Below are 13,925 nucleotides of genomic sequence, written 5' to 3'. Positions count from 1 at the left end.
GAAGCACGGGTACATCAGCTAGTATACATATGTATTTGGACGAGAACCATAAAAATGTTTACATTTTGGCTTTTCGCTTATTTGAATGCATGATAGGTGCGTATTCCTTCGATACAAGCGTGTTTTTAAATGGCTATTTAAATATAGTGGTATCACCGCCAATTTCCCTCAGAAACATTACATTACCGAAGGACGAAGGTGGCATATTTTAACGTTAGATTCACTCTTCACAGGAACCATAAGAGCTAGAGAAATCAAGCTCGTACACATCTTTGACTACGTAAGTTCTACAAGGAAGACTCGCAAAATGTGTATTTATCCGTGAAATGTAAGTCTTAAGCAAGTCTAACTAGCTTCTCTCCGTCTCCCGAATGCAGAGGCATAGAGCCACAGTAGAGCCGTCACCACCCCTCCTCTGTTCGGTTGGTCGGTCGGAGTGCAGAGCCGTCGTGCCAGTCAAAGCCCACTCCGCAACCTACCGACCATGAAAGGAAAGTTTTGTCGTACCTTTCTATACTATAGTGTAATCTTATCCTTACGATTGAAGCCGTAATATTCCGTGATCTCCACCTAATGACTTGCAGTAATAATCATTTAGTGGTAATAATCATTTAATGGTAATAATCATTTTTGGTATTATTGGTTACGTCATGGTTCTCGTCAGGAAAAAAATCAGAAGTCGAAAGAACTATCGAGGATTAAGGAAATGTGTCTCCAGTTTCTCTCATTTAACGTAGAATAAACTCGAGAGACTGCTGAGTAATTATAATTAACATCGTTTTCAAGAATTACAGGAAAGTTAAATGTTAGTAGACATTATATTTGCATTACGATTACTCTAAACTTCACTCTAGTAACCGTATTCACAATCAAATAAGAATAACTCGGTGCTAAGAGCGAATAGATCACAGTGTAAGCACTTGGTTCGTTTTCACTGGCTTGTAGACTGGACGTCTACAATCAGAAGATTTAAGGGTGTATGGTCATGAGACATGGTCCACTTTGCTTTGAAGGTTTAAAGCTAAGAAACTATTTAGTTCAAGACTCCCAAAGAAATGAATATGAAATGGCGTATGGCTTTTAGTGCCGGGAGTGTCCGAGGACACCTTCGGCTCGCCAGGTGCAGGTCTTTTGATTTGACGGCCGTAGGAGGCCTGCGCGTTGTGATGAGGATGAAATGGCCCCTGTGCCAACGAAATCAACCAATGATGATTAAAATGCCCGACCCTGCCGGGGACCGAACCCGCGACCACTGTGACAAAGGCCAGCACGCTAACTATTTAGCCATGGAACCGGACAAGACTAACAATCTTTGTACACCTTTAGTTTAGTTTAGTAGGCCTAATTTTTATTTTACCCGGCAAGATTAAGGCCTTCAGGCCTTCTCTTCCAGCTCAATATCAGACCAAACCAAACCCCATGGCACTACAGCCCTTGAAGGGCTTTGGCCTACCAAACGACCGCTGCTCATCCCGAAGGCCTGCAGATTACGAAGTGTCGTGTGGTCAGCACGACGAATCCTCTCGGCCGTTATTCTTGGCTTTCTAGACCAAGGCCGCTATCACACCGTCAGATAGCTCCTCAATTCTAATCACGTATGCTGAGTGGACCTCGAACCAGCCCTCGGGTCCAGGTAGAAATCCCTGACCTGGCCGGGAATTGAACCCGGGGCCTCCGGGTAAGAGGCAAGCACGCTACCCTACACCACGGGGCCGGCAGCTCAATATCAACTAATGGAAAATAGATGTATCTTATCAACTATTCTGTATGTGTCCCTTAGTTCATCAATACGGATACAAATAGCAGAAAATCATATTTTAAAAATGCAAATTTCTACCGTAACGTTTAGTACAGGTATGTTTTTTCAAGTTCAAAATATTACAGGGTCATGGCCCGGGAGGAGAGGAAGGAGGCCCGGCAACATGTGCCACAACCATCCAGAAGGTCTCGACCTAGGCTGGCGTGGGCTTGGTCTCTGGGATCTGAAGATAGGTACCAGAGACCTCAAGGGGATCGGGCAGTGGGTCAGGACTTAGGATTTCTCGTCGCATGGCTCGGTAGAAGACAAAGCCCGCGCTCGCCACAGCAGTGCCCAGAAGGACTGATCCCTTGGATAACTGGACTGACGTGGAACGGTCTAATGGCTTGTGCATGATACCTGCGTCCAACTAACAATACTTCGATCTTCCCAGACCATATCCTTGCATGTGCTACCTGCAATTTGTCAGGTTTTACATATAGGCATTTTTCTATTTCGGCCTATGTGGTTTTGTCTTGACTTTTACAACCAAATTACACCACTATGACACCCTATCATCAAATCTGACCTCGTATCATTCAGAGCATGAGGAAAAGGCAGATACTTTGTTTAGTATCACTTACTCCCAATCCGTTTTGCTGTCTCTTTCTCCTCTTAGAATTAACACCATGTCGGAGGCGATGTAGATTGTGTTGATCGCCACGTGGGGGAGTGGGATTTGCAACCACCTCACCCCTCCCCCCATAATAAGTAAACGAAAAAAGAACGTGTTCGGTCGGTGAATGCAGAGTGGATCTAGGCCCACAACTGGCTACGACTGGTCCGTGGTACGAGAGCTCTGCACCCCAACCAGCCAACCGAATAGAGGAGGGGTGTCCACGGCTCTACCGTGGCTCTACGCCTCTTTATTCGGGAAACGGAAAAGGCTGATCCCCGCCGTCGGCTGTCCTGGAAATTGTATTCCATGGTTTTCCGTTCTCCGGCATTAAGGTTAATATCGGGACAGTTCCTAGTATAGGCTACGGCCAACGACCCTCTCAACTTCTCCGCACATCTCCTTCTCCGATACAAAGCTCATGGCTTGAGAGAAGGCATCATCGTCTAGCAGGCACGGTTCCACCTTCAGGGCAGGAATGAAAACATTTACTAGTACTAGTAGCAGTAGTAGTAAGAGAACGTGGTCAACCGTGTAAGAGCTGATTATGTCCAAGGTTGCCATCATCAAATTTTCACGGGAAGTGGTGTTTTAAAAACGACACGCGGTTAACTGATAATAATAATAACAATAGACACCTAGAACGGGTAAACAAATTAAGCCTAACCAACATTAATTTGCATTGTAATGTATATCATTCACACAGCCAATTCACGTAAGTAAACGTCCCTTTGGTACAAATAGGTCATAAAGGATCTTTTTAACGTCCCTGAAACACTAATACATGACAACTTCCAGAAAGACATATGAGAAAACCCGCAAATCGTGGTTGAGAAAGGATTGAGACGAAATGGATCAGAAGCTAAACAGAGAAATGAACGAAAGTTATGAAGAACGCACACGCGACCCCAATAACGTAAGCTGCAAATAATGTGCAAAGAGGAAAATAATAATAACACAATAAAACAAGAAGAAGAACGTCCTCTTTTCCAGTTTCTCTCAGATGAAGACTGAATTACAGATATACCAGGCTAGTTGGCCGTGCGCGTAGAGGCGCGCGGCTGTGAGCTTGCATCCGGGAGACAGTAGGTTCGAATCCCACTATCGGCAGCCCTGAAGATGGTTTTTCGTGGTTTCCCATTTTCACACCAGGCAAATTCTGGGACTGTACCTTAATTACGGCCACGGCCGCTTCCTTCCAACTCCTAGGCCTTTCCTATCCCATAGTCGCCATAAGACCTATCTGTGTCGGTGCGACATAAAGACCCTAGCAAAAAAAAAAAAGAATTACAGATATACTTTTTCTCTCATTTCTTGCATCTCAGGATGATAGCAATATAGTTTAGCACCTCATTGTAGGATTATCATTACTACCAAATGAACGGTTTACTGGAAGAAGACAAGCAGCGAGGGGTCCTAGTCATAATGACCAGATTCCACTGCTAACGTATGGCTTCGATGGAAAATGGGGACGGAACAGCGATAGACTCTTTCACAGCAATATCTCACAGCCCCTCTCTCTTTGCCAGCCAAGAAATTCGTTCCTGCCGCATGGCAAGGGTAGGGTCGCAGTTGGAGGGGAGGTGGACGGTTTCCCCACAGCTCTCCGAAAAAACAACAATGAATCATAATCGTGGAGCGTGCAGATGGAACAACTCCAGCAATGGAGGACCAAATGCTTAAATGCTAGCTTATTTCACGCGCAGATATCGATGGTGCAGAATGAGGGAACGACAAGAAAGGAAGAATTTGCGTTCCCTATTCAGGAGAGAAGAATGCATGTCAGGCTCAGGACGATCGTATGGGAGTGACAAATACTGTGATGTATATTTTTCTGCGAATTTGCCGGTAATATTTTCAAAGAAAAAAACGTTACTTTTCTTTACGAAGTGTTTTTTTATTAAATACTCCCACTTTAACTTACGTCGTTCGAAACAATTCAAAACAATTACATGCGGTATTTCTTATAAATGATATATATATACTTTCGAAAGAGCGCCTGAACCTTAGTTTCATTTTCACGCCTTAAAACCAAAAGTTTTGATCTCCAACACTTCTTATTTCTGTTCACAGATTTACAGTGTATTCATTTAACAGACATCCCCACTTAAATGCTTCTCTTGGCTTTTATCACTAAGTTACATGAGAATGCTTCGGAGGAAGAAATATTGGGCCTACAACATTATCACATAGCGGTTTCCGAGGCGCAACGACGATAAGTTGTAGAGTCAGTAGGAGTGACATCTGTTTACTGTGGAGTTATCCTGCATGCTCCCTCTGCCAGAATCTCAGACGCTATGAAGTCAACATCACAGAAAATACTTTAATTTAGGTAATATTCCAGTTTCCCTAAGACCGACTCCTTGGCTGAACGGTCATCCTTGAGGCCTTCGGTTCAGAGGGTCCGGGTTTGATTCCCGGCTGGCGTGTAATTAATCCTTCTGGCTCGGGGACTGGTTGTTTGTGTTTGACCGAACACTCTTCTCTTCATATTCATACAACACACCATTCTACCAACTGCACAACAGTGATTCAGGGTTGGCGTCAGGAAGGGCATCCGATCGAGAAACAGGGACAAATCCACATGCGCTCCACAGGTCGCACCCGCGACCCCATACTTAAGGGAAAAGCAGTAGAATAAAAAGAAGAAGATTCCTGTTATCCTAAATCCGTTCACAGCTATCTCTCCAATCTAGGCATAGAGGCAGACTTTTCCAAAGAGTGCCATGATGCCATAGGGTATGACGGGTCTGTGGGAATGTCGTAGCCACTGCTTTTTCTTACGATACTTGTTCGTGGAGTCGACCTCTGTAGATCTGTTGCCACTGATAAGAACCTGCGTGGACGACACAAACACCCAGTCCCCAGGCCAGGGATATTAATCATTTACAATTAAAATCCCCTGACCCACCCGAGAATCGAACCCGGGGCCGCCGGGTGACAGGCCCCCTACACCGTCTTATTTCCTCAATGTAATTATATATAGGCTACATAATGCCTTCAATGGGCCCATGACTGCCTTGTCTAATGGCTGTAGCTGATGTATTCTGGAGTATTTCTGGGCATTTTAAACGAGAAAGATCTTTAATAAATCTTTTCTTTTTCTCCATTCACCATAAAAACCATAAAAATTATCTAAATATAGTCTATCCCGTATGTTGATCACCCTTACTAGCTCATTTGGATCTCCTGTACACGTCCAAATTCAGATACGGCAGCCAACACTGTTTAATTCTATGTACTCAGGAATATATCTAGCTTAGAACTTTGGGCGGAAAACTTCTGTCAACTAAGGTGTAATATTGTGTGAATACTGTCGAGGCAATCTCGGTCTTCATAATGTGTGTGCTGCGGGTCAGTATATCTCCAAAAACATTGTCACATAGCAGGTTTTGTCCCGGCAGCGACGATATCGATGGATTACTTCTAAAACCTCGTATGCCCCAATGCTCTTCCTATCCATTATATTCCTTAAGACTAGTCACGCCTCCCAACCTCATATTTATATGCAATCAATCGGAATAATTTTCATTGGGTTAGTTTTCCTGTAATGAAATGAAATGGGGTATGGCTTTTAGTGCCATATGTTAGGCTCGCCAGGTGTAGGTCTTTTGATTTGACTGCGGTAGGCGACCTGCGCGTCGTAATAAGGATGAAATGATGATGAAGACGACACATACACCCAGCCCCCGTGCCAGCGAAATTAACCAATGATGGTTAAAATTCCCGACACTGCCAGGAATCGAACCCGGGACCCCCATGACCAAAGACCAGCACGCTAACCATTTAGCCATGGAGCCGGACCAGTTTTCCTGTGCTGACATGTAAAGGAAAATAGACTTTACCGTACATTATTGTAGGGATATTGTTTGAAAACGAAATTAACTCACTCCTACAGCATAATGCATTTAAGGTTCATTTTCCTCTACACACTACCATAGGAAAATGAACGCAACGAAAAATGTTCTGATGGGCTGCATATTCAAATGTGGCTGGGAGGTGTGACCAGTCTTACTTACTTACTTACTTACTTACTTACTTACTTGCTTACTTACTTACTTACTTACTTACTTACTTAATCTGTTACCCTCCAGGGTTGGCTTTTCCCTCGGACTCAGCGAGGGATCCCACCTCTACCGCCTCAAGGGCAGTGTCCTGGAGCTTCAGACATTGGGTCGGGGGATACAACTAGGGAGAATGACCAGTACCTCGCCCAGGCGGCCTCACCTGCTATGCTGAACAGGGGACTTGGTGGGGAATGGGTAGATTGGAAGGGATAGACAAGGAAGTGGGAAGGAAGCGGCCGTGGCCTTAAGTTAGGTACCATCCGGCATTTGCCTGGAGGAGAAGTGGGAAACCACGGGAAACCACTTCCAGGATGGCTGAGGTGGGAATCGAATCATTTGACCTCCCGAGGTTGAGTGGACCCAGTTCCAGCCCTCGTACCACTTTTCAAATTTCGTGGCAGAGCCGGGAATCGAACACGGGCCTCCGGGGGTGGCAGCTAATCACACTAACCACTACACCACAGAGGCGTGACCAGTCTTAAGGAATATAATAGATAGAAAGAGCACTAGGACATACGAGGTTCTGGAAGTAAGCAGTCGATATGCTAAATTACTGCATTAGGCATGTGGTGTAACCTTAAAATAGCTTTCTCTTCATCAGATCCAGACACATATAAGAAAATAAATATACCTGCAAATATATTCATTATGGTAAAGCAATCGAAATCATATCTTATATTACACTGCGTCTAACCTACTTGGCTGCAAGCGAACAACTGGTCATGTTCATTAACTTTATTCCACAACAACAATATCACGTTATTCCCACCAAGCTACAACACGCACCACAAGAACGGCAGCGTCCCTTAGTCCATATATAGACCTTCTCATCTACCTGAATCCTTAAGCATCAGTTCTAAGTTTATAACAAAAGTGGTCTAATTCTTATTCATTAACTTGCTCTGATTCTCAAACTCTATTGCTATTTCCTGTGTTTTGTTTTCTGAATTGAAATAGGTCTATGTTCCATGCACAAGTAACAAAAAACTTCTTTCCGACATTAAAAATATATTTTAGGCCCTGCAAAAGTTTTTTCAAATTCTACTTAATTATAATGACAGTACTTTCATGATTAGATAACACCTCCGATTGCTCATAAGTGTACGTCGATATTTCCTTGATCGATATTTAGTAAGCTATCAATTTATCACATTTAATAAATCATTAAATACTTATTATTATATTCCTAAAGCTTACATTATTGACATATGTAAAATCTGCGACAGGTTGATCTCCACAGGAACACTTTCCTTACATAACCAGTGCTTCGACTTCATCTGATACTGCGCATTTCACATTGAATCAAACACATAGACGAGGCATAACCTTCTGAAAGGGGTCGATGAACGCGTGTTTGGCCCCTTCAAAGGACAACAATCATCGACATCACCATCATCATTATCAACAACAAGTTGTTGTTTTTCTTCTAATTATTATTATTATTATTATTATTATTATTATTATTATTATTATTATTATTATTATTATTATTATTATTATTCCTCTACTATTCTTCTTCTAAAAATTATAAAGTTCCTCTGGGTTAGAACCCATAGAACCCACATGATACTTCACAAGTGTTAGTAAACTCGAAAAAACCAGCGTGATTTTGTAGAAGCAAAGTGCAGTGGTTTTCTTCAATACTCACGGTGAATCTAGAAAATGTCGTTGATAACTATGCTAGTGAAAGTTCTTATTCTTGATAACATACTTTATACATCACTTTTTCACAGTACAGTATGTATTTTGAACTTTGCAACGTATTCTTGTTAGGTTGTGCTTTTTCACATCTATTCATTTTTTCGTGAACATATCAAAAGCTTCAAAATTTATGTGAAAACTATCTACAGTTGACATAGATCACATGGTTTTTAAGAAAAGGTACTAAGAAAAGGCACAGGGTCCTAACTTCACCACCAACAAAGGGATATCTAATCTAATAAAACCAAAACAAACCACATGGCACTATAGCTCTGGCAGGTCTTGTCCTACAAAGCGATCGCTGCTCAGCCCGTAGGCCTGCAGATTAGGAAGTGACGCATGGTCATTGCGACGTCGCGGTATCGTCTCACCCGTTATTCTTGGTTTTCTAGACCGGGGTCGTCACCCCGCCGTCAGATAGCTCCTCGATTTCAATCTCGTAGGCTAAGTGGACCTCGAACCAACCCTCAGAAATATTAAAAATTTCTGACCTGGCCGAGAATCGAACCCGGGGCTACACCTAGACTGCACGACCGGCCATCTACTGTAATCTAATCCAAAATCAAATTTATAATCTTAGCAATTGAATTACCCATTTTTCATTAAGAAGAGGTAAATTGCAGAGAAATGATCCATTACAATGTTGTTTGGAACAGTCAAAAGTTAAAATTAGTTTTCATCCAACAAGTTTAATAGGATTTTGTCATGTTCGAATAAAATCCATGTATGTATGAAGTGTGTAACACTGGAAATTATGTCTCTAATATTTTCTGCATGTATTCATTATCGGCCATCATATTGGATAGAAAACGAGGCGTGAGTAAAATCAAACTTCCAAGATCTTTTTGTACTATGTATTTTTATTTTTATTCCTTTTGAGAAAGTCATATATGTGGACTATGCATCCAAAACTATTTCTTCCAAACAGAGGTAAATATGATATCAAGCTTGGAAACAAGAATGAGAGGTAGTTCTTACTGGCTTACAAACAGAATTCTCCAATTGATCACTCATGTAAAGTTATAAAAGGAAAGCTACTCGTTTTGGAAAATGTGTCCAATTGTTTACAGTCAACTCCTTCATGAATACATACCCACTAATACAAACAAGCTTGCATTGTTAATGGAAGGTCCTGTTTACTGGAGTGCTGGCCTGGAACGATTGTTAGTGATGATCAAGAAAGCAGGTGTTCTCACCAAGGTGTTTCTGACTGCCTGTTTCGGACCAATGAAGGCTATAATTGGAGCCAGATTATCTTGACGTGGGTGTCGAAAGTATTCCCCGTGAAGGACGAGTCTAAGGGATCTTCAGCTAAGGTCCAATTGAATTATTTCCGCATCTAATAACAACCTGTTTACTCTTTCATCACATTGTTTATTAGCACCTAAACGCAGTGAAGTATCTTAAAGTACAGTCCTCAAAATGTTCCTCTTATTCAGTACGTACTGGTTCCATCACTGTGAGATGTTAAAGTGTTTACTGTAAGCATTCATTCTTGGCGATGGCCGATAGCGAAAGCACGAACACGCGAGGTAATAATGGTGGTAGAAACAAGGAAAGTAGATCCCTGGTTAGCGTTCATCGGGAGTTCCAAAGTTCAATAGCGTGAAATGCAAATGTATAGCTTTGTAGTTTTACCCAAAGCGATGAAGCACTTAAGAAAATCTTCTTTCTACGTGTTGCTGCTCGTAATGAGACTGAGAAAATATCGATGGCATAGTTCTAATAACACGTGCAGTATATGACAACGCTCTTCCTACCCATTATTTCCATAAGACTGGTCACGCCTCCCAGCCACATATGGATATGCACGTCATCAGAACAATTATCGTTGTGTTCATTTTCCTGTGATGATGTGTAAAGGAAAATGAACCATAACGTACCGTACTGTAAAATGTTTGTTTGTCTGACGTATGTACGCACTCCTACAGTATAATGTATTTAAGGTTCATTTTCCTCTACACATAAGTTCGGGCAAAAGGTTATATCTCACAATCCTCTTCCCATCCATTGATTTATTTAAGACTGGTCAGCCTCCCAGTCCGTCAGAACAATATTCGTTGTGTTCATTTTCCTTTGCTTACGTATAAAGGAAAATTAACCTTACCGTACCACACGCTAGGAATGTATGTTTGCATGATTTGTTTACGCACCCCTACAAAGTTCATTTTCCTTTACACGTTAGCATACGAAATTGAACACAATGAAAATTGTTCTGATGGACTGCATCTCCATATGTGGCTGGGGAGAATGGCCAGTCTTAAGGAACATAATGGAATGTAAGAGCATAGCCAGAAACCTAATACAGTATTTACGCGAATAATCCACGCATATTTTTTAAACTAATTGAGGCACGAAAATGGGGTGCGGGTTTTATTTGCGTCAAGGTTGACAACAAGCTCCTATGTCACATAGTTTTTTATGTTGGGTGTACAGTTATGCTTTGTGTAACCGCAGATGGAATAAAACTATCCTCATATGCCATATTTAAACGGAAAACTATTCAGACTTGTAATTATAAACTGCCTTTACATTTTTAAAAACAGTATTTTACAGAGTAATTTAAATACAAAATGTCTCCGCGTCACGATAGAATGCGTCTTTTTGAACGTCAAGGGGTAGCTTTCCGCACTTTCACTCACTTCGATGTGTCTATAGTGTCTTTCATAGTTGCTAAGTTCGAGTGAAATCGTATATTCTGTATTCGCCGTTTTAAGGAAAGCCACAATATCACATCCAGGCAGTGTGCGGAGAAGCAGAATTCGCGAAGAATGGCGATGCCGATAGGTGAAAACGCGTGGCTCATAAATATAATCATTTCGTACGTGCCGAACAATATTGCCAATTCCGACGAAACTGCAATTATTTTTATTTGTTTTTTACTGCCGAGCCCAAATGGACTTACGGTTTTAAAGGAGATGGGGTCACTGTACTGTAATAGAATACAGACCGAAGCGAAATATTTCCTCCCTTCGTCATAGGAAAGTTCGATAAGCCACGAAGTTTTAAGACCGTCGGGCACTCTCATGAAAAGCAGCTATATCCGTAAATTAACATGTTCATATTTGCGTAAAGAACCACGTGGACTTCGCGGAGTGATATGGAATGTTTGTTTACACCTGTGTTAGACTTTCGTTGGAAGGAATGTAGTTCACTTTTTTTTCCAAATTAGCTTTCCTAAAATTAGGGTGCGGGGATTATTCGGGGGCGGGGATTATTCGCGTAAATACGGTATTAGAACTAGGCCATCGGTGTACATCGTGGAATGACGATTAGAAACATGGTTTTAAGGAAGAATTATTGTGTGAGTGCCAGATGCTGTCACTCTTTCAGGATATTAGGCAATCACTAGACAATAGAATTGAAGAGTAGATTACGATGTTTAAAAATATTTGTAATAGAATTATCAGGAGGTTTTGATGTACTACATGATATCGACGACCTAGTTATACCACGTACCTGACAATGCTCTTCCTAACCATTATTTCCCTGATGACTGGTCACACCTCCCAGCCACGTATGGACATGCAGTCCATTACAACAGTTTTCGTTTTGCGTTCATTTTGCTATGCGTATGTGTAAATGAAAATGAACTTTGTCGTACCATACTGTAGGAATGTTACTTGTATGTCTCATTTACTCACCCCTACAGAATAACGTAAGTATAAGTCGGAATTAGATACTGTGTTGAAGTTGCTGTAACGTCCTGAGTCGCACAGAATAGTAGCATGAGGTCATTTCCATTTAGGGTATTCGTCAACGATTTGTCGAATGGAGTAATTGCAGATTGTTTTCAGCTTGTAACATAATATAGAAATAAGTCTATGGCTTCAAAGGTAATAATTTGTTACAAGATGACTTCAATACCGTGGATACTCGAAAGGAAAATTTAGTTTCAAATGAATAGGGATGCAGGGAAAAGAAGCAGGCATTCGATATTGTACTGGATCAGAAACACTTGTGCATGGTAACTCGTGTAAGTAACATTTCTGCGACCCCTCATATTGTCAGTGAGATTCTAAGGTACGTTCTGTAGGCGAACTGTTTCTCCCTGTCAGTAGATTGTCGTGACGTACTCGTTCCTTGGCTCTCTCCGGCCCTGCACAGTTTCATCTTTCTTGTATTCGATGTCTTCCTTCTGGTATAAAAACTAATTATCAGGTTAATATTCGTGAAGTACAAACAGATGAACACACCATTTGAAACGTAGCTGGTTGATTTCCATAGCAGCTCTCTACAGAGTTATATATATATTTCAGAAGACTGCGACTGATATTTCCCTCATTGTTCACTGTACCGGAAAAATTAGGACAAGAAAGTTAGTAAATATTATTCTAAATCAATTTTGTCATGAGCAAAATAGGATACATCGAGTTTTATGTTTTAGGCCTCATCTGAAGCCTACCTCATGTTGAATATCTTTCTTCAACACCTTATAGCTAAAATTCCACTCGCCCTTATCCTAATTAAAATACTAAGTTTCATGAAAATCCCGCTATCCATTTTCCCGTGATGCTGTAGTAGGCAAACAGGCAAAATGTATACATCCTCCTTCTGACCACCGATGCTACATTAACGTAGTGGATAAAGCAGAACAATCACTTGCTCGCAATGAATACCTCCTCTAACATTTATTGGTACTGGACGTCCAGAAACTTTTCTTCGTGTGTATTCTTTGCGTATTCTCTTATCAACAGAAACACTACACTCCACCAATATTGCTCAATTATCCGAAACTATTACACACACTAATGCCAGCAATGCGACCTCTCTCAAGCTCACTGCCGGTCTTAAGGTGCGTCCACACTTGTATCAGATAAGCGTATCTGTATCAAGAACTGATACGCGATCATGATACAGTCGTCTTCAGACAAGGCTGCCAGATCTGTCTCACGTATCTGTATCATCTACGGGTATTTGTCAGTTTTCCACCCATCGGTCTTGTTTCATCAGTTGAGTGTTGGTCCCAATATAGTGACAATGTCTCTCCAGCTACAGTTGGCTGCTGCCAGCCATATTTTCATACATAACGCAATAAAAAGATGTCAAGAAGATCGCGAAGATGGTGTATGAAAAGTGCTTTTATCAGCAGACGAAGTCATGGGGGTTCAATTTTATTACACGACTTGAAGTTTCAGTCATAAGTGAGCAATATAAAAACTTCATCCGTATGTCACGGACTGACTTCGAATACCTGTTAACCTTGATTGAAGGGCTCATCACGAAGGACGACACAAAATTAAGAAAATTGATCCCGGTGCAAGAAAGGTTGGCTATTACCTTGCGCTTCTTGGCAACAGGAGGTTCGTCACAAGCTGACAATACCATGCGCATCTCACGAAGTGATGATACGGAGTACTGATCCGAGAAACGCTTCGTCCACACTGTCCGTATTTGTATCACGTATCCTCCCTTTGATGCGACGGCAAAAGACCGACTTTCGGTGGGAACATCCCCGTTCCGATCAATGTATCATATTTGATACAAGATCTTGATACAGGACTCTGTATCCATAAGGCCGATCATGATACAGATACGGTGATCTAATACAAGTGTGGACGCACTTTTACACGTTGGTGTGGCACCCACAACTGCTTCATCAGACGTCTATTATACAATGAATGACATTTATACCCAATATTACGATGTATTTAACATATTACCACATATTTTACGTCACGAACCATTGTGCTATCTGATCTATTTGTATCCGTATCCTGAACCGACGAAAACACGATGCTCA

This window comes from Anabrus simplex, chromosome 2, assembly GCF_040414725.1.
Source record: "Anabrus simplex isolate iqAnaSimp1 chromosome 2, ASM4041472v1, whole genome shotgun sequence".
In the NCBI taxonomy this organism is placed as follows: Eukaryota; Metazoa; Arthropoda; class Insecta; order Orthoptera; family Tettigoniidae; genus Anabrus; species Anabrus simplex.
The sequence above is the reverse complement of the archived record's forward strand: the minus strand, read 5'-3'. Positions refer to the sequence as shown.